Genomic DNA, 21,671 nt, shown 5'->3' with positions numbered 1-21,671 from the left:
TCTACTGCAGCTGAACTGCTGTGGATATGGATGGTATAGATTGCATACAGCCAATAGCTCCCAGGTCAACCCACTAAAGTGGTGACGGACATGAGGTTGGCTGGCTAAGCTTGACAAACAGACGTGAATAACAGGTCACAAGATAGAAAAACGAGGCCAAGTTCAATATGCACCTCTATCCACACTGTTAGCCCACTTCAGACAGACACTTCATGGAAAATACCTCCATATTGGACACACTAGCAACAGAAGCTTACTCAAATGTGACCCAGCGTTCAGACAAGGGACTCGAATCATGAGAAAATTACATGGCTCTGTCAAACAGTCAATTTCACAGTGCGTGGATGGAGAGTCGTCCTTGAAAAATGGCAGAAAACAACACCACACATCTAGGGCCTACATTTTGAAGAGCTTCATTGGTGTCATTGGCATTAGCCTCTAAGTCTTGGAATTGAAGAACTACAGAAATAGCATCATGTCAGTTCCACGTGATACGTCAGTAGGTGGTCATGAGGCCTTTTCACCTACTATTTTAACATCTCATCTCTATCTATGGAGCCAGCAGGTTTACTGTCTTTACAAAACAATAGGCAAGGCTACATGTGGGACGCAAAATAGCAGGCTTGGTTTAAGTGCCACTGTAACTCTAGACGGCTTGGCACAGCCTACTGTTTGCAGCGACTCTTTCACTTCCTCCCGCTCTCTTCTTCTTCAGTGTTCTCTGTTTTCACTTTTGTTAGCTTCCACTCTTCTCATATCAACCCTCTTCTCCCTATTTCTTCTTCAGTGTTCTGTGTTTTCACTTTTGTTAGTTACTTCTCCAACTCTTCTTCTCAACCCTGGGGTCTAAAATCTCCAAACTGAAGCAGTACGTTTGCGCAATTAGTTCTACAGACAGAACTTTGAGTGAGCTCCAAGCTTGACAAAGAGCTACAGAGGAGAAAGTTGTTTGTTCTTTAAGAGCTTAGAAAGTGTGCTGAACAAACAATGTTCGGGGACGAGGGAGAGAAACAGAAACACACATGGAAGAGTTTTTTAGGTCCCATTAAAGTGGACATCATTTAAGAGAGATGCTGGAAAACAGCTAGCGGTAATCCCCATCCAGTTTCTGTGGGTTCGTCAAAAAATGCATGGTAATAGGAGAGAAAATGACCTAGTTCTCTGCAAGCAGAGTTAAATAATGCTGCCGCCCACAGCATGACTAGCTAGAGAGCATGGCGAGGCTCAGGACAACGATACAGCTAGTTCTATATACCAACAGCAAGGCTTTGCTCAGCGCAGGGCAGGGGCAACGAAAACAAACCCCAAATGCAATCCCAAAGAGGCAGACATTTGAGTCGAGCAAAATATACTTTCCCCGTTACTGCAGGAAGGTGTTAAGAGTTTGGAATTCTGCTTCTGAACGGAGAAAGGGTGAGTGTTGGGTGGTGGTACGTACAAACTCATGCTGTCATGCACATAGTGTACACACAAACACAATTTGTCTCACACACACACACAAACGGAAAGGGTAGGCTACATGTACAAATGCACGTGCATACACTGTCACACATACACTGTCAAACAGACTGTCTCACACACACACACACACACACACCACACACTGAACTCATTACCGATGGTGCTCAATGTCAGTTCAGTGATCCGGGAGCGACACAGCAACCAGTCTATTGTTCAGCTGGGATCCCTGCTGCTGAGCCACATGTAAAAACAACTTGTGCCGCTCTGTTAAAAAAAGTTAATAATTCCAACACCCAGCCAGTGCATGTGCCTCTGCTATTGCTCTGTCTGGCGGTGAAATACTGACTTATTCATAAAGACTAAATCCACCAGTGACAGAAGATTCCATCCACAGTGGCCTTGCTGAAGAGAGAGAATGTGTGTGTGTGCGTGCATGCATGTGAGCAGCTATTGCTGCCTTCTAGCGCTCTAGTCTCTGAAGAATAAGCTCAAAGCTAACCCACCTGCTATATTTTAGCCTTAAAAAAAGCTTTCATTTACATGTACATTTTAGTCATTTAGCAGATGCTCTTATCCAGATCGACTTACAGTTAGTGAGTGCATACATTTTATTTTATTTGTCTCATACTGGCCCCCCGTGGGAATCGAACCCACAACCCTGGTGTTGCAAGCACCATGCTCTACCAACTGAGCTATACAGGGCCCCTTTCATTGACACAAAGGACTGTCTCCCAGCACAGAGAAAGGTGAGATAGAAGAGAGAGAAAGATATAAAGAGGTCCTCTCAGTCAGTACTCACAGCAGTAGAGTCCCGTTGCCACTGCTTTGGCCGTCCAGCCTTTTGTTTGTTTTCCCCTCACGGTGCCTGCCGGGGGCTGAACGCAGAAAGACAGCCCCCCTACTGAACACATACACACACTGAGGCTGTCCTCCCCCTTTAGCCTGTAGCATCCATCTCTCACCGTGTGTGTGTGTGTCTCAAAGTGGCAGGTTCCCCTGTACCGCCAGCCTCTGTTCCCCTCGTGTCCGATACAAATCCACTCTCCAGGATACAGATGTCAGCCCTGTCTCCTTGCAAGCTCACTCTCTCTCTTTCTATGTTTGCTGTCCCGTGTGTGTGGAGTGAAACCCCTCCCTGTGTGGGATTCAGAGAGAGAGGAGGGAGGCAGCGGTAGCACCAGCAGCAGCAGTAGAGCAGTGGTTTGTTGGGTTTGGAAGATTCCACATCGGGACCTGTGTGGTTTTCATCCCATCTGTTTTGTTCTCTCTCTCTCCATCTCTCACCCCTGTGACGTTTTCTAGGTTCCCTTCTCTCCCTCTGTTCTTACTACTCCATTTCTTGGCTAGCCCTTGTTCAACAGGGCATATTTTACACTCAATTAGACAGGCAGAAGTAGTAGCTGACGAAAAAGCGGCTTTCTTTTTCCTGCCCTGCGCTAACCCGCTCTGTCCGTCTCTCAACCACATGCTTTCTCGCTCTCCTCTTTTCTCTTTCCCTCACTCGCCCCCTCCCCCCATCTCTCATTGGTACAGTCCCCAGGACAAAGCAAGAGGGCTGGAGAGAGCCAAAAGAAACAGAGGGGAGGGGTGTGTAGATGAGGTGGGGAGGAGGGGGATGCCCTTGCAGGAGAGCAGTTCTTTTGTCCAGCATGTGCAGTCTTTCTTTTTCTTTCCTTTTTCCTTTTCTCTTCTGCCCTGTGGAGGGGCAGAGGAGAAACAGCACAGTGCAGACCCCTCAGTGAGAATCTACCTATCCCAAATAATAAGCAGAGTTGAGAGGACAGAAACACACCAGTCTGTGATCAATCCCACAAAAGCTTGAATTATGCAACCTCAACGCAGCGTCAACGTCCATTTACATTTGTTTTAAATGAGAGATTATGCAACATTGTTCAGCTCAGTTTTATTTTCAATGAATCAGATCTTACAGAATAGTCTAAATGCTATAAATTATGTTTATGGCAACATTGCTGCAACATAGCCTTCATATATCAGAGGCCAGGAAGCATAATGCCATTGACCCCACCCCTGCTAAGGATTTTGTTTTGTATTAATGTAAAACAATTTATGTTGGCTTCGTTTGCTCCTTCACCCATCGGTTACCAGGGGTTGTAGCTATAGAGCTAATAGAATTCCTAGAAAGGCTACACCAGCCATTAATGCCATTATCTGAGGGGATATGTCTATTATCTGAATCCTATTTCTATGGTTGCAGTCATAGACATGCATGAAGATAAAAAGAAAGGATCTCTATGGTTGCAGCAGCAGCAGGAGGGATGACATTGTGTGACATTTAGTCCCTGACTAAAAAAAAAATTTGTCGACCGAAAGTCGTCTGTTCTTTCGACCAATCGATTGCTCGAAATTTTGGAACGTGTATTTTCCCATATATAGACACACCCTATGTATTTTTAATAAAATCAACTATATGCATTGAGCTTGTCTGATGCTTTAAGCTTACGTTTTGATGCCACAAGAGGACGCCAGAGATCTAGATAACCAGAAGGAAAAAAACGTAACCTGACCCAACTATTCTCCTCCCACTCCTGCTGGCTTTCGCAGATTCTGCCATTACTCTCCTGAAGTTGCCGGTAATAGGCTACACGAGAAGTCGGCAACCTTTCTCATGTGGAATGCCAATTTATCTTACAATTTCTACCGATCTGCGTGCCAGTTATGGTTGTCATATGCAAATTTTTGTGAAACAGTTTAGTTTAATTTATAATAACGTCTTCATGTCTCAAAATCTTTGTCATGTGGTTAATCAAAATTCTATCTAAATCTAAATGAAAATGATACAAACTTAAAAAGTAAACTTCTATTGCCATTGCCAACGATGTAAAAATTGCCTACATAAAGCCAACAAATAAAAACATTGCAGCCTGCAGGTAGAAAATGCCCTAATAAAAATATCCTATAAATCACTATGGCTACACATGGCCAGTCTGCAACAAACTTGAAACATTGTATCAACTATTAACTTGGGTCTGGCCTGAAGCTTGCTCTAGCGAACTTGCAACATTGTATAAAATATTCTGGGCCCTCAGTTTCCTGTGCCAGTGAGCTCGGGACAGACACAGCTGTAGGATATTTGCACAAGGGATAAGAAGCAGTGGTTGACTTGGGCAGAAGCTCACCGGACCTGAGTACCGGCACCTCAAATGTTCTACTGCTTGAGCTCCTGTTCCTTTTATAGAATATTAGTTCAAAAGTATTGTGGAGCTCCTGCACCTAACTATAAACAGTACCAGTACCCAAAATTAGTACAGGAACCTATTCCAGTCCAAGTCAAGCACTGATAAGAAGCCTATTTCATGCTGTTTCCACTGGATCAGAGCATGACATTTTTCCCTTTCAGGCTGAGTGGTTATCGAAAGGGAGAGAGCTGGAAAGATTTTTTAAATACATTGAGGAACTATTGTAATTCTCAATGGATTCAAAACAGACTTTGTTTGCTTGCTGTTTGCGGTGAAGGAAACATTACTTTGAGAAGCTCATTAGTGGTTGTGCGTTAAGTCAATCAGAAATACTATCAGATCCCCAAATGGGCACATTTATATGCCTACATTTGCGCGCAGGCCAGGTAGCCTATAGGCCTACTTCTGTGCGTGCGCTTCCTTACTCAACATTGACAGGAGCGCTCCAAACAAAAGACAATGACTAAATTGACAGAACTCGTAAATGGAATTAAATAAACCAAAACTTGTTTCTCACAAGTGTCGCATAGGTTGTGCACTCTGCAAACAATGTGTCCACTCCGACAATGAGAACAGGAAGACTGGAATAGTAATATTGAATGCATTAAAATAATGACCGTAACCAAAGTAACAAACATTGCAGATTAGAAATTATAGGAATTAACAGTAAAACTACTGGTGATATACAGTGGGGAGAACAAGTATTTGATACACTGCCGATTTTGCAGATTTTCCTACTTACAAAGCATGTATGAGGTCTTTAATTTTTATCATAGGTACACTTCAACTGTGAGAGACGGAATCTAAAACAAAAATAAAGAAAATGATTTTTAAGTAATTAATTTGCATTTTATTGCATGACATAAGTATTTGATACATCAGAAAAGCAGAACTTAATATTTGGTACAGAAACCTTTGTTTGCAGTTACAGAGATCATACGTTTCCTGTAGGTCTTGACCAGGTTTGCACACACTGCAGCAGGGATTTTGGCCCACTCCTCCATAAAGACCTTCTCCAGATCCTTCAGGTTTCGGGGCTGTCACTGGGCAATACGGACTTTCAGCTCCCTCCAAAGATTTTCTATTGGGTTCAGGTCTGGAGACTGGCTAGGCCACTCCAGGACCTTGAGATGCTTCTTACGGAGCCACTCCTTAGTTGCCCTGGCTGTGTGTTTCGGGTCGTTGTCATGCTGGTAGACCCAGCCACAACCCATCTTCAATGCTCTTACTGAGGGAAGGAGGTTGTTGGCCAAGATCTCGCAATACATGGCCCCATCCATCCTCCCCTCAATACGGTGCAGTCGTCCTGTCCCCTTTGCAGAAAAGCATCCCCAAAGAATGATGTTTCCACCTCCATGCTTCACGGTTGGGATGGTGTTCTTGGGGTTGTACTCATCCTTCTTCTTCCTCCAAACACGGCAAGTGGAGTTTAGACCAAAAAGCTCTATTTTTGTCTCATCAGACCACATGACCTTCTCCCATTCCTCCTCTGGATCATCCAGATGGTCATTGGCAAACTTCAGACGGGCCTGGACATGCGCTGGCTTTAGCAGGGGGACCTTGCGTGCGCTGCAGGATTTTAATCCATGACGGCGTAGTGTGTTACTAATGGTTTTCTTTGAGACTGTGGTCCCAGCTCTCTTCAGGTCATTGACCAGGTCCTGCCGTGTAGTTCTGGGCTGATCCCTCACCTTCCTCATGATCATTGATGCCCCACGAGGTGAGATCTTGCATGGAGCCCCAGACCGAGGGTGATTGACAGTCATCTTGAACTTCTTCCATTTTCTAATAATTACGCCAACAGTTGTTGCCTTCTCACCAAGCTGCTTGCCTATTGTCCTGTAGCCCATCCCAGCCTTGTGCAGGTCTTCAATTTTATCCCTGATGTCCTTACACAGCTCTCTGGTCTTGGCCATTATGGAGAGGTTGGAGTCTGTTTGATTGAGTGTGTGGACAGGTGTCTTTTATACAGGTAATGAGTTCAAACAGGTGCAGTTAATACAGGTAATGAGTGGAGAACAGAATGGCTTCTTAAAGAAAAACTAACAGGTCTGTGAGAGCCGGATTTCTTACTGGTTGGTAGGTGATCAAATACTTATGTCCTGCAATAAAATGCAAATTAATTACTTAAAAATCATACAATGTGATTTTCTGGATTTTTGTTTTAGATTCCGTCTCTCACAGTTGAAGTGTACCTATGATAACAATTACAGACCTCTACATGTTTTGTAAGTAGGAAAACCTGCAAAATCGGCAGTGTATCAAATACTTGTTCTCCCCACTGTATGTGTGTGTATACAGTTGAAGTCCGAAGTTTACATACACCTTAGCCAAATACAGTTAAACTCAGTTTTTCACAATTTAATTCTTGTAAACATTCCCTGTCTTAGGTCAGTTAGGATCACCACTTTATTTTAAGAATGTGAAATAAATGTCAGAATAATAGTAGAGAGAATTATTTATTTCAGCTCTTATTTCTTTCATCACATTCCCAGTGGGTCCGAAGTTTACATACACTCAATTAGTATTTGGTAGCATTGCCTTTAAATTGTTTAACTTGGGTCAAACGTTACGGGTAGCCTTCCACAAGCTTCCCACAATAAGTTGGGTGAATTTTGGCCCATTCCTCCTGACAGAGTTGGGTCAGGTTTGTAGGCCTACATGCTTCTTCAGTTCTGCCCACAAATGTTCTATAGGATTGAGGTCAGGGCTTTGTGATGGCCACTCCAATACCTTGACTTTGTTGTCCTTAAGCCATTTTGCCACAACTTTGGAAGTATGCTTGGGGTCATTGTCCATTTGGAAGACCCATTTGCGACCAAGCTTTTAACTTCCTGACTGATGTCTTGAGATGTTGTTTCAATATATCCACATCATTTTCCTTCCTCATGATGCCATCTATTTTGTGAAGTGCACCAGTCCCTCCTGCAGCAAAGCATCCCCACAGCATGATGCTGCCACTCCCCTGCTTCACGGTTGGGATGATATTCTTCGGCTTGCAAGCATCCCCCTTTTTCCTCCAACTATAACGATAGTCATTATGGCCAAACAGTTCTATTTTTCTTTCATCAGACCAGTGGAAATTTATCCAAAAAGTACGATCTTTGTCGCTATGTGCAGTTGCAAACCGTAGTCTGGCTTTTTTTTATGGCGGTTTTGGAGCAGTGACTTCTTCCTTGCTGAGCGTCCTTTCAGGTATTGTCGATATACGACTCGTTTTACTGTGGATATAAATAATTTTGTACCTGTTTCCTCCAGCATCTTCACAAGGTCCTTTGCTGTTGTTCTGGGATTGAATTGCACTTTTCGCACCAAAGTATGTTCATCTCTAGGAGACAAAACGCATCTCCTTCCTGAGCGGTATGACGGCTGCGTGGTCCCATGGTGTTTATACTTGCGTACTATTGTTTGTACAGATGAACGTGCTACCTTCAGGCTTTTGGAAATTGCTCCCAAGGATGAACCAGACTTGTGGAGGTCTACACATGTTTTTCTGAGGTCTTGGCTGATTCCTTTTGATTTTCCCATGATGTCAAGCAAAGAGGCACTGAGTTTGAAGGTAGGCCTTGAAATACATCCACAGGTACACCTCCAATTGACTCAAATGATGTCAATTAGCTTATCAGAAGCTTCTAAAGCCATGAGATCATTTTCTGGAATTTTCCAAGCTGTTTAAAGGCACAGTCAACTTAGTGTATGTAAACTTCAGACCCACTGGAATTGTGATACAGTGAATTATAAGTGATATAATCTGTAAACAATTGTTGGAAAAATGACTTGTGTCATGCACAAAGTAGATGTCCTAACCGACATGCCAAAACTATAGTTTGTTAACAAGAAATTTGTGGAGTGGTTGAAAAACAAGTTTTTAATGACTCCAACCTAAGTGTATGTAAACTTCCAACTTCAACTGTGTATATATATATATACACAGTGGGGAAAAAAAGTATTTAGTCAGCCACCAATTGTGCAAGTTCTCCCACTTAAAAAGATGAGAGAGGCCTGTAATTTTCATCATAGGTACAAGTCAACTATGACAGACAAATTGAGAGAAAAAAAATCAAGAAAATCACATTGTAGGATTTTTTATGAATTTATTTGCAAATTATGGTGGAAAATAAGTATTTGGTCACCTACAAACAAGCAAGATTTCTGGCTCTCACAGACCTGTAACTTCTTCTTTAAGAGGCTCCTCTGTCCTCCACTCGTTACCTGTATTAATGGCACCTGTTTGAACTTGTTATCAGTATAAAAGACACCTGTCCACAACCTCAAACAGTCACACTCCAAACTCCACTATGGCCAAGACCAAAGAGCTGTCAAAGGACACAAGAAACAAAATTGTAGACCTGCACCAGGCTGGGAAGACTGAATCTGCAATAGGTAAGCAGCTTGGTTTGAAGAAATCAACTGTGGGAGCAATTATTAGGAAATGGAAGACATACAAGACCACTGATAATCTCCCTCGATCTGGGGCTCCACGCAAGATCTCACCCCGTGGAGTCAAAATGATCACAAGAACAGTGAGCTAAAATCCCAGAACCACACGGGGGGACCTAGTGAATGACCTGCAGAGAGCTGGGACCAAAGTAACAAAGCCTACCATCAGTAACACACTACGCCGCCAGGGACTCAAATCCTGCAGTGCCAGACGTGTCCCCCCGCTTAAGCCAGTACATGTCCAGGCCCGTCTGAAGTTTGCTAGAGTGCATTTGGATGATCCAGAAGAGGATTGGGAGAATGCCATATGGTCAGATGAAACCAAAATATAACTTTTTGGTAAAAACTCAACTCGTCGTGTTTGGAGGACAAAGAATGCTGAGTTGCATCCAAAGAACACCATACCTACTGTGAAGCATGGGGGTGGAAACATCATGCTTTGGGGCTGTTTTTCTGCAAAGAGACCAGGACGACTGATCCGTGTAAAGGAAAGAATGAATGGGGCCATGTATCGTGAGATTTTGAGTGAAAAACTCCTTCCATCAGCAAGGGCATTGAAGATGAAACGTGGCTGGGTCTTTCAGCATGACAATGATCCCAAACACACTGCCCAGGCAACGAAGGAGTGGCTTCGTAAGAAGCATTTCAAGGTCCTGGAGTGGCCTAGCCAGATCTCAACCCCATAGAAAATCTTTGGAGGGAGTTGAAAGTCCGTGTTGCCCAGCGACAGCCCCAAAACATCACTGCTCTAGAGGAGATCTGCATGGAGGAATGGGCCAAAATACCAGCAACAGTGTGTGAAAACCTTGTGAAGACTTACAGAAAACGTTTGACCTGTGTCATTGCCAACAAAGGGTATATAACAAAGTATTGAGAAACTTTTGTTATTGACCAAATACTTATTTTCCACCATACAACAGCTGGTGCACAAAATCAAATACTAAGGAAGTCTCGAGGTTTTGCTCACCTGAGGTAGAGTATCTTATGATAAGCTGTAGACCACACTATTTACCAAGAGAGTTTTCATCTATATTTTTCATAGCTGTCTATTTACCACCACAAACCAATAATGGCATTAAGATTGCACTGAATGAGTTGTACAAGGCCATAAATCAACAGGAAAACGCTCATCCAGATGCAGCGTTCCTAGTGGCCGGGGACTTTAATGCAGGGAAACTTAAATCCGTTCTACCTAATTTCTACCAGCATGTTAAATGTGCAACCAGAGGAAAAAAAACTCTAGACCACCTTTACTCCACACACAGAGACGCATACAAAGCTCTCCCTCGCGCTCCATTTGGCAAATCTGACCATAACTCTATCCTCCTGATTCCTGCTTATAAGCAAAAACTAAAGCAGGAAGCACCAGTGACTCGGTTAATAAAAAAGTGGTCAGATGACGCAGATGCTAAGCTACAGGACAGTTTTGCTAGCACAGACTGGAACATGTTCCGGGATTCTTCAGACAGCATTGAGGAGTACACCACATCAGTCACTGGCTTCATCAATAAGTGCATCGATGATGTCGTCCCCACAGTGACCGTACGTACATACCCCAACCAGAAGCCATGGATTACAGGAAACATCTGCACTGAGCTAAAGGGTAGAGCTGCCGCTTTCAAGGAACGGGACTCTAACCCGGACGCTTATAAGAAATCCCGCTATGACCTCCGACGAACCATCAAACAGGCAAAGAGTCAATACAGGACTAAGATTGAATCGTACTACACTGGCTCTGACGCTCGTCGGATGTGGCAGGGCTTGAAAACTATTACAGACTACAAAGGGAAGCACAGCCGCGAGCTGCCCAGTGACACAAGCCTACCAGACGAGCTAAACCACTTCTATGCTCGCTTCGAGGCAAGCAACACTGAAGCATGCATGAGAGCACCAGCTGTTCCGGATGACTATGTGATCACGCTCTCCGTAGCCGATGTGAGTAAGACTTTTAAGCAGGTCAACATTCACAAGGCCGCAGGGCCAGACGGATTACCAGGACGTGTACTCCGAGCATGTGCTGACCAACTGGCAAGTGTCTTCACTGACATTTTCAACATGTCCCTGACTGAGTCTGTAATACCAACATGTTTCAAGCAGACCACCATAGTCCCCGTGCCCAAGGACTCTAAGATAACCTGCCTAAATGACTACCGACCCGTAGCACTGACGTCTGTAGCCATGAAGTGTTTTGAAAGGCTGGTCATGGCTCACATCAACAGCATTATCCCAGAAACCCTAGACCCACTCCAATTTGCATACCGCCCCAACAGATCCACAGATGATGCAATCTCTATTGCACTCCACACTGCCCTTTCCCACCTGGACAAGAGGAACACCTACGTGAGAATGCTATTCATTGACTACAGCTCAGCGTTCAACACCATATTGCCCTCAAAGCTCATCACTAAGCTAAGGATCCTAGGACTAAACACCTCCCTCTGCAACTGGATCCTGGACTTCCTGACGGGCCGCCCCCAGGTGGTAAGGTTAGGTAACAACACATCTGCTACACTAATCCTCAACACGGGGGCCCCTCAGGGGTGCGTGCTCAGTCCCCTCCTGTACTCTCTGTTCACCCATGACTGCATGGCCAGGCACGACTCCAACACCATCATTAAGTTTGCTGACGACACAACAGTGGTAGGCCTGATCACCGACAACGATGAGACAGCCTATAGGGAGGAGGTCAGAGACCTGGCCGTGTGGTGCCAGGACAACAACCTCTCCCTCAACATGACCAAGACAAAGGAGATGATTGTGGACTACAGGAAAAAAAAGAGGACTGAGCACGCCCCCATTCTCATCGACGGGGCTGTAGTGGAACAGGTTGAGAGCTTCAAGTTCCTTGGTGTCCACATCACCAACGAACTATCATGGTCCAAACACACCAAGACAGTCGTGAAGAGGGCACGACAAAGCCTATTCCCCCTCAGGAGACTGAAAAAGATTTGGCATGGGTCCTCAGATCCTCAAAAAATTATACAGCTGCACCATCGAGAGCATCCTGACTGGTTGCATCACCGCCTGGTATGGCAACTGCTTGGCCTCCGACCGCAAGGCACTACAGAGGGTAGTGCGTACGGCCCAGTACATCACTGGGGCCAAGCTTCCTGCCATCCAGGACCTCTATACCAGGCGGTGTCAGAGGAAGGCCCTCAAAATTGTCAAAGACTCCAGCCACCCTAGTCATAGACTGTTCTCTCTGCTACCGCTGACGTAAGCGGTACCGGAGTGCCAAGTCTAGGTCCAAAAGACTTCTCAACAGCTTCTACCCCCAAGCCCTAAGACTCCTGAACAGCTAATCATGGCTACCCGGACTATTTGCACTGCCCCCCCCACCCCATCCTTTTTACGCTGCTGCTACTCTGTTAATTATTTATGCATAGTCACTTTAACTCTACCCACATGTACATATTACCTCAACTACCTCAACTAGCCGGTGCCCCCGCATATTGACTCTGCAATGGTACCCCCCTGTATATATAGCCTCCCTACTCTTTTTTTCTCTCAACACTTTTTATGTTGTTGTTTTATTTTTACTTTTTTTTGTAAAAAATAAATGCACTGTTGGTTAAGGGCTGTAAGTAAGCATTTCACTGTAATGTCTGCACCTGTTGTATTCGGCGCATGTGACCAATAAAATTTGATTTGATTTGATTTAATTTGCAAATAAATTCATTAAAAATCCTACAATGTGATTTTCTGGAATTTTTTTTCTCATTTTGTCTGTCATAGTTGACGTGTACCTATGATGAATATTACAGGTCTCCCTCATCTTTTTAAGTGGGCAACTTGCACAATTGGTGGCTGACTAAATACTTTTTTCCCCCACTGTATGGTGAGCAATATGTTTGTCGCATCGAATCGCAATAAAATCACAGTATTGAGTCGCAATACATATAAAATCGTGAGAATCGCAATACATATTGTATTGGCACCTAAGCATTGTGATAATATCGCATCGTGAGGACCCTGGCAATTCCCAGCCCTAAAGCCAACGTTGACCTAGTTCATTCAGCTTTCTCGTGGCAGGTTGGTGTGATTTACCAACGTAACCATCCGTATGAATAACGACTTTATTGACGTGTATGCAGTAGTAGTAGTAAGGTCAGGGATAAATGGGATCTTTGTCTCTCTCCAAAACACTGCACCAACTACGAACAGACACAACTGCTGCCACTGCACTGAGGGAAGTGCAGGTGTTTCAAATAATGCAGGGATTCGGTATGAAGAAGCATAAGCAACTTTTTGTTTGTTTGCCAGAGAGAAATGGGGGACTGCAGAGGTAGATGAGGTGTTTGGAGTGTCCCTCCCACACAGACACTTCAAACTTCACAGGCTGGTATTTTTGTCAGGCTGCAGAATAGGAGGTTTTCAAGTGCTGTTCACCTGTGGGGCTACACCGCAGTGCTTCAGAACAAACAGAGAGAAACATTGAAAGATGCATTTAATATAAACAACTGTAAGGGATGCTACTGTTACAGGGCTCTACAGTGCTACTATTTTGGTAGAATATGCTCCTAAATATTTTGCTGTGCTACCTGGAATTATAATCTGGGAGCACTAGTCCCCCTAGAAAAGAAATCACCCAGATAATATTTGTTGTAATCAAATCAAATTGTATTTGTCACATACACGTGTTTAGCAGATGTTATTGCGGGTGTAGCGAAATGCTTGTGCTTCTAGCTCCGACAGTACAGTAATATCTAACAAGTAATATCTAACAATTTCACAACATATACCCAATACACACAAATCTAAGTAAGGAATATCATTTAAGAATATATACATATATGGACAAGCAATGACAGAGCGGCATGGTCTAAGATACAGTAGAATATTATAGAATACAGTATATACATATGAGATGAGTAATGCAAGATATGTAAACATTATTAAAGTGACTAGTGTTCCATTTCTTAATGTGGCCAGTGATTTCAATAAGCAGCATCAGCCTCTAATGTGCTAGTGATGGCTATTTAACAGTCTGATGGCCTTGAGATAGAAGCTGTTTTTCATTCTCTCGGTCCCGGCTTTGATGCACCTGTACTGACCTCGCCTTCTGGATGATAGTGGGGTGAACAGGCAGTGGCTCGGGTGGTTGATGTCCTTGATTATCTTTTTGGCCTTCCTGTGACATCGGATGCTGTAGTTGTCCTGGAGGGCGAGTAGTTTGCCCCCGGTAATGCGTTCGGCAGACCGCACCACCCTTTGGAGAGCCCTGCGGTTGCGGGCGGTGCAGTTGCCGTACCATGCGGTGATACAGCCGGACAGGATGCTCTCAATTGTGCATCTGTCAAAGTTTGTGAGGGTTTTAGGTGCCAAGCCAAATTTCTTCAGCCTCCTGAGTTTGAAGAGGCTCTGATGCGCCTTCTTCACCACACTGTCTGCGTGGGTGGACCATTTCAGTTTGATTACGTTGCTGTACCGCAGTCTCTTAGAATGCCATAGAGAATAAACTGAGGACAGATTCATGACAGTCATGCTTGAGCCATTACTACAAGGAAAACGGCTTGTTTCTAGACCAAACTTTTCAAATGTTATGACCCATATTATCGGCGCAACGTTTTTTCTATCGTATATTGGCGGGACCGCATTTTACATTCATAAACCATGTCGTGGGCCGTTCTAAAACGACTCATGAGCCGCTAACCTTGTTCAGTCATGTTACATCATTAGCTAGCTAGCTAACAACCTGTTAACCACAGATTAAAGTTATCAAAATCTTTGCGGTAACTCTACCAGTGACATGCAAACACTTGGTGGCACAGAAAGAAAGGGAGAGCTTCAAAAGTAGCTAGGATTCATATAGGCCCAATGTAGGATATATCTCAATCTTAAACATTAATTTCTTAACCCTGTATTTTGTAATTGCTGGCAATTCTTATCATTAACACCTCAAATATTTGTAATTGTGCTCCTACATTTCTTTATGTGCTCCTACATTTTTCAATTTAGGAGCATGTGCTCCTTGTAAAAAATGTCAGTATAGAGCCCGGCTGTTGTGTGATGATGGTAAGTGACTGAAGTTTTACTGGATTTAAAAACACGGACTGGTCAAGAGATAGCAGCAGTAAGTGGATGAGATTAAGGATCGGGAGTGGAGTGTGACAAATTGCAAAGGCCAATATGAAACAAATAACTGATAGCAGTTGACTTACTGTACACACAAGCAGAGTGTCACGCGATGACACAAACACAGGCGCACCGATGTGCGGGTACACACAAAGACACGCTTACGCCAGAGGCTGGTGGGAGTAGCTATAGGAGGATGGGCTCATTGTAATGGCTGGAATGGAATCAAACACATCAAACATATGGAAACCACGTTTGACTCCATTCCATTGACTCCATTCCAGTCATTACAATGAGCACATCCTCCTATAGCTCATCCCACCAGCCTCCTCTGGCATACACACGCACATAGCATGTCGACATAGCACTGAAAACACTAGGATGTTTCTGCTGCTGTGACGTCACTAATAGTAGACTATATTCATTGGGGCAAAAAATTGATTTGCACCGCAGCTCCGAGCAGCTTGTCAATATGGTGCCACTGCCCTGTAATGCAGGGAACTCTCCAGCAACATAGTGCTATGCTGACTCTTTTGCAGCATGGCACTTTTCTAGTTTCCTCAGTAGTCACAAGCTGCAAATGACTGCGGTCTCCGTAATAACCGTTAGAATAGCAAAACTGCATGTGCTGCCATAGAAATAGAATGAATAGAACGGGCTTCCCCATTCTTGTCAATGATGGCAATATGGGAGGACTGGCGGCCATTGCGAGTGTACCCATAGGAGCAAAGCTGGAAGTAAAAGCAGGATGTGTACCCATCAAATGCAGCGAATAGTACAGTAAACGTAAAATTCACATAAAATCAACAGTGTAATGTTAGGATTCAGTCTCATGTCAGGTGAACTGTTGTGTCTGCACCTTTGGTCTAATAATTTTCCCATAATCACGAAACCGTTCCCTTTAAATTGCTACAATGATTATGCATATCCTTTTCATATTTCTTGTCACGAGTTGCTAAGCCAGAACCCAGAAGCAGACCAGGACAAGGTAAGTTGAAACGAAGGTGAGTGTTTATTTACAAATTCAAGAGTGATGCTGAATAATCCAGGGAACAGAGCGGGCGGCGTTGATTAGTTGTTGGGGGTGCAGTGGTTGATCCCATCCTGGGTCGGCAGCCGCCGACCACCAGGCAGAGGTTGGATGAAGGTTCCGGACGGGTGACTGCAGATGGAACAAAACGGGGGTAAGTAAGCAACAAACCAACAAGGTGCAAAAACAACAAAACTAACGCTAGGCTCTAAGACTGATACTCTGGTAAACCTACTGTTCATGGCTAACGATCCGGCAGGGAATGGATGTTAGGCCAGAGCCTAAGAAGGGTGATGATCAGGACCAGGTGTGCAGATTGCTGATGGGATGCAGGTGCGGAAATCAAGAGAGCTCCCCCGGAGCGTTCCCGAACCCTCGGGAAACTGGAGATCACGAACAGAAAAACTAGTCACCAGACAGGACCCGACTCAGACTGCCGGGATCGTTACAGTACCCCCCTCCGACGAACGCCACCGGGCGGACTCCCGGAGCGCCAGGATGGAGGCGGTAGAAGTCACTGATGAGGTCAGCATCTAGGACCTGTCGCCGCGGAATCCAACTCCTCTCTTCAGGACCATACCCCTCCCAGTCCACGAGATACTGGAAACCCCGGCCCCGCCGTCTGGAATCCATGATGCGACGCACCGTGTAGGCAGGACCACCTCCGATCATCCGAGGAGGAGGAGGAGGAGGCGGAGGAGGCAACAGAGGACTGAGGAAAACAGGCTTGAGGCAGGAGACATGAAAGGTGGGATGGACTCTGAGCGTCCTCGGGAGTTTGAGTCGAACTGCCACCGGATTGATCACCTTCTCCACCACAAACGGACCAATGAACTTCGGTAACAACTTCCTAGACTCAGTCCGTAACGGAAGATCCCGTGTGGCCAACCAGACCCTATCTCCGATGGAATAGGTGGGAGCGGGGATCCGGCGACGATTCGCCTGGAGCTGATACCGGTCCGAAACTCTAAGGAGTGCCTTTCTGGCCCGATGCCAGGTCCGGTGGCAACGACGAATATGGGCCTGAACAGAAGGCACTGAGAGCTCCTTCTCCTGAGAAGGGAACAGGGGAGGTTGGTAGCCATACAGGCACTGGAAGGGAGACATCCCAGTGGCAGATGTAGGGAGAGTATTGTGGGCATACTCAACCCAAGGCAACTGAGAGACCCAGGAGGTGGGGTTGGAAGAGACCAGGCAGCGTAGCGTGGATTCCATCTTCTGGTTGGCTCTCTCCGCCTGACCATTGGATTGGGGGTGAAAACCAGATGTGAGACTGACTGTAGCTCCAATGGCCAAACAGAAGGACTTCCAGACAGCAGAGGTAAACTGAGGGCCACGGTCGGAAACGATATCACTGGGCAAACCGTGGACCCTGAAAACCTCCCTAACCAGGATCTCGGACGTCTCCGAGGCAGAGGGAAGCTTGGCAATTGGCACAAAGTGGGCGAACTTGCTGAATCTGTCCACGATAGTCAGAACGACCGTGTTCCCCTCAGAAGCGGGCAACCCAGTGACGAAGTCCAGGGCCAGATGCGACCATGGTCGCGGGGGAATAGGAAGGGGGTGAAGTAGTCCAGAGCTGGGCCGATTGGTACTCTTATTCTGCGCACACACTGGACAGGCAGCAACAAAACCCCGAGTATCCTCGGCCATGGCAGGCCACCAAAAACGTCTGCGAAGAAACGCCATTGTCCGAGCCACGCCAGGGTGACAAGCCATCTTGCTGGCGTGGGACCATTTGAGGACAGCAGGACGAACCGACTCAGGCACAAACAACCGACCGGGTGGACCGTTACCGGGACCGGGCTGAGTCCGAAGGGCCGCCAGCACCTCCTCCTCAATCTTCCACATAACTGCTCCCACGACGCAGTTCCGGGGGAGAATTGTCTCGGTCTTGGACCCACTCTCCTCCGTCTTGGAGAACATCCGGGACAAGGCGTCCGCCTTGCCGTTCTTAGATCCAGGTCGGAACGTCAGGGAAAACTTGAATCGTCCGAAAAACAACGCCCACCTGGCCTGACGGGAGTTGAGACGTTTAGCCGATTGCACGTAAGCAAGATTCTTGTGGTCAGTCCAGACAATAAACGGTTGCTCCGCCCCCTCCAACCAGTGGCGCCACTCCTCCAAGGCAAGTTTCACCGCGAAAGCTCCCGGTTACCCACATCGTAATTCCTCTCCGCAGGCGAAAGGCGACGAGTAGTAGGCGCAGGGATGGAGTTTACTGTCCGTGGAGCATCGCTGCGACAGGATGGCGCCAACTCCCACATCAGACGCGTCCACTTCAACGACGAACTGACGGGCCGTGTCCGGTTGAGAGAGAATCGGTGCGTTGGTGAATCGCCTCTTCAAATCCAGAAACGCTCGATCCGCCTCCGGATTCCACTTGAAGCTCCTGATACTGGAAGTCAAGGCAGTTAACGGAGCGGCCACACGGCTGTAATCCCGGATGAATCTGCGGTAGAAATTCGCAAACCCCAAAAAATCTCTGGAGCTGCAATCTCGTACCGGGCTGGGCCCATTCCAGAACCGCTCTAACCTTCTCCTGGTCCATCCTAATCTCTCCCCTGGAGATGATGTACCCGAGAAAGGATGTCGTGTGGGCGTGAAACTCGCACTTCTCGGCCTTCACGAACAGGCGATTCTCCAACAATCGCTGCAGAACCTGCCGGACATGCTGGACGTGGTCGGAAGGTTCCTTCGAGAAGATCAGAATGTCATCCAGGTAAACAAACACAAAGAGACCGATCATATCTCTCAGGACGTCGTTCACCATACTCTGGAATACCGCTGGAGCATTGGTCAGTCCAAACGGCATCACCTGATACTCGAAGTGACCCATCGGTGTATTGAAACCCGTCAACCACTCGTCCCCCTCTCTGATCCGGGACCATGGATACGACATTGCGTAGGTCTAGCTTGGTGAACACCGTAGCACCCTGTAAGGAGTCGAAGGCAGAACTCATCAAGGGCAGGGGATACTTGTTCTTGACCGTGATGTCATTCAACCCCCGATAATCAATACACGGTCGAAGAGAGCCATCCTTCTTACCCACAAAGAAGAATCCTGCCCCCCAGGGGTGATGACGAGGACGAACGAGACCAGCAGCTAGGGACTCCTTGATGTAGGTCTCCAAAGCCTCACGTTCAGGTCGGGAGATACTGTATAACCTTCCCTTGGGGTAGACAGCTCCAGGGAACAGGTTGATGGCACAATCATATGGTCGGTGGGGAGGGAGTGACAGAGCCTTCTGCTTACTGAACACTTCCCCCAAATCGTGATATGTCTCGGGAACCAGGGACAAATCTGGGGGTTTAGCCTCAATCACCTGACTGGGAACCGAATGGGGGCAGGCAGTCTTGAGACAGTTAGCATGACAATCAAGGCTCCAACTCGTTACCTTGCCCGTCACCCAATCGAACGTGGGATTGTGTTCCTTCAGCCAGGGGTATCCAAGGACCAGAGGAACATGGGAAGACGGCAGAATGAAGAATGAAATCATCTCAGAATGATTCCCCGACAACCGCATCTTAACCGGTTCAGTCCTCATCGTGATACGTGCCAGACTACTGCCGTCCAGAGTGGTAGCTTCAATGGCTTCCGGCAATTGCTCCTTGGAAAGCCCCAGCTGTTCCACCAACTCGGCATCTAGAAAGCTTCCATCGGCACCTGAATCGATAAAAGCGTTAATCGCTAAGCTCTGATTCCTGTTCATAAGGGTAGCCGGGAAACGGGGTCTGACAGAGGTATTGAGAGGTCGAAACTGGCTCGCTAAAAGTCCTCCCAACTTTTAGCGAGCCGCGCAGTTTGACGACCGACTGGAACCTGAGAAGCTGATCGGTTGGACGGAACCCATTGCTTCTCCCTCCTTCGCTCTCGGACTCGATTATCCACCCGAATAGACAAGGCTACCAAGCTGTCCAGGTCACTAGGCTCCGGATAGGAGATCAACTCATCCTTGAGCTGCTCCGACAGACCCTGGTAAAAGGCCGCTTGCAGAGCCTCCTCATTCCACCCACTCTCCACAGCCAACGTCTTGAACTCGATCACGAAGTCGGCCACGCTGCGAGTTCCTTGGCGGAGCGAAAACAGGCGCCTAGCTGCGTCCCTCCCTCGGACGGAATGGTCGAAGAGCTTCCTCATCTCGGCCGTGAACCCCTGGTATGAAGCCATGCAGGGATCCTGTCGTTCCCAAACGGCTGAAGCCCACTCCAGCGCTCGACCACGCAGCAACTCAATCACAAAGGCTATCCTAGCCTTGTCTGTGGCATAAGAGTAGGGCTGTAGATCGAACACTAATCCACACTGCATAAGGAAGGAACGGCATCTTCCCAGCTCCCCCTCATATTTATCCGGCGTCGGAACCTTGGGCTCACGGAAGGACACAGCTTCAGAAGCGGCAGGCGAGATGGGTGAAACCGGTAGTGGATCCTCCACCGGACACTTGCGTTGGTTCTGGACCTCCGTCAGACCGGTAGAAAGGTTCCGAACTGACAACGCGATCTCCTGTAGTACCGTGCTATGATGGCCCAACATCTTCTCCTGCTGGGTAATGGCATGGCGAATCAGAGTCCAGGTCCGCTGGGTTCATTACTGGCCGGATCGTTCTGTCACGAGTTGCTAAGCCAGAACCCAGAAGCAGACCAGGACAAGGTAAGTTGAAACGAAGGTGAGTGTTTATTTACAAATTCAAGAGTGATGCTGAATAATCCAGGGAACAGAGCGGGCGGCGTTGATTAGTTGTTGGGGGTGCAGTGGTTGATCCCATCCTGGGTCGGCAGCCGCCGACCACCAGGCAGAGGTTGGATGAAGGTTCCGGACGGGTGACTGCAGATGGAACAAACGGGGGTAAGTAAGCAACAAACCAACAAGGTGCAAAAACAACAAAACTAACGCTAGGCTCTAAGACTGATACTCTGGTAAACCTACTGTTCATGGCTAACGATCCGGCAGGGAATGGATGTTAGGCCAGAGCCTAAGAAGGGTGATGATCAGGACCAGGTGTGCAGATTGCTGATGGGATGCAGGTGCGGAAATCAAGAGAGCTCCCCGGAGCGTTCCCGAACCCTCGGGAAACTGGAGATCACGAACAGAAAAACTAGTCACCAGACAGGACCCGACTCAGACTGCCGGGATCGTTACATTTCTTCTGTAAGAAACATTTCAATTTAGCCCTATCATTATAGGCCAATTCCCAAGAGTGTAAAGGGTTAACAGTATATCTTAATACATCCGATAATCACCGAGCTTTGTTGACAGAGCAGTGCAGCTTTCTCGCCGAAACTTAGGTATTTTACATGTTGTGGTGGGCATCTTCAAAGTTGTTTCCGCGGGTTGCAAAGAAGCTAAATTAGCATGACACGAGCTGAATTAAATGTAAAAGGCTTTGAAAATAAAAAGCTCAGTGCTCCGTTGACATTTCATAGAGATACGCTTGTTTTAGTGCGAAATCTTCGAAAAAATAATTTCG

At 46.5% G+C, this 21,671-nt stretch overlaps 1 protein-coding gene across 4 annotated transcripts in view; it reads right to left on the bottom strand.

The window, feature by feature from the left end:
* Window positions 1-21,671, bottom strand: part of LOC121579324 (rho GTPase-activating protein 32-like) — a 266,001-nt gene that overhangs the window by 65,301 nt on the left and 179,029 nt on the right. The window contains exon 1 of one of the 4 annotated variants that reach the window (XM_045224245.1): window positions 2,424-2,497. The exons of 2 other annotated variants lie outside the window; for them this stretch is intronic. The gene's annotated coding sequence lies outside the window, so the exon portion shown is untranslated. Of the gene's footprint in view, window positions 1-2,260; window positions 2,267-2,423; window positions 2,498-21,671 lie in introns of those variants that run through there. One more of the 4 variants, XM_045224246.1, reaches the window with a different exon arrangement.

Source organism: Coregonus clupeaformis, chromosome 13, assembly GCF_020615455.1.
Source record: "Coregonus clupeaformis isolate EN_2021a chromosome 13, ASM2061545v1, whole genome shotgun sequence".
NCBI classification, from domain to species: domain Eukaryota; kingdom Metazoa; phylum Chordata; class Actinopteri; order Salmoniformes; family Salmonidae; genus Coregonus; species Coregonus clupeaformis.
Note: the sequence above shows the minus strand (reverse complement) of the source record. Positions and strands in the feature narration are given on the sequence as shown.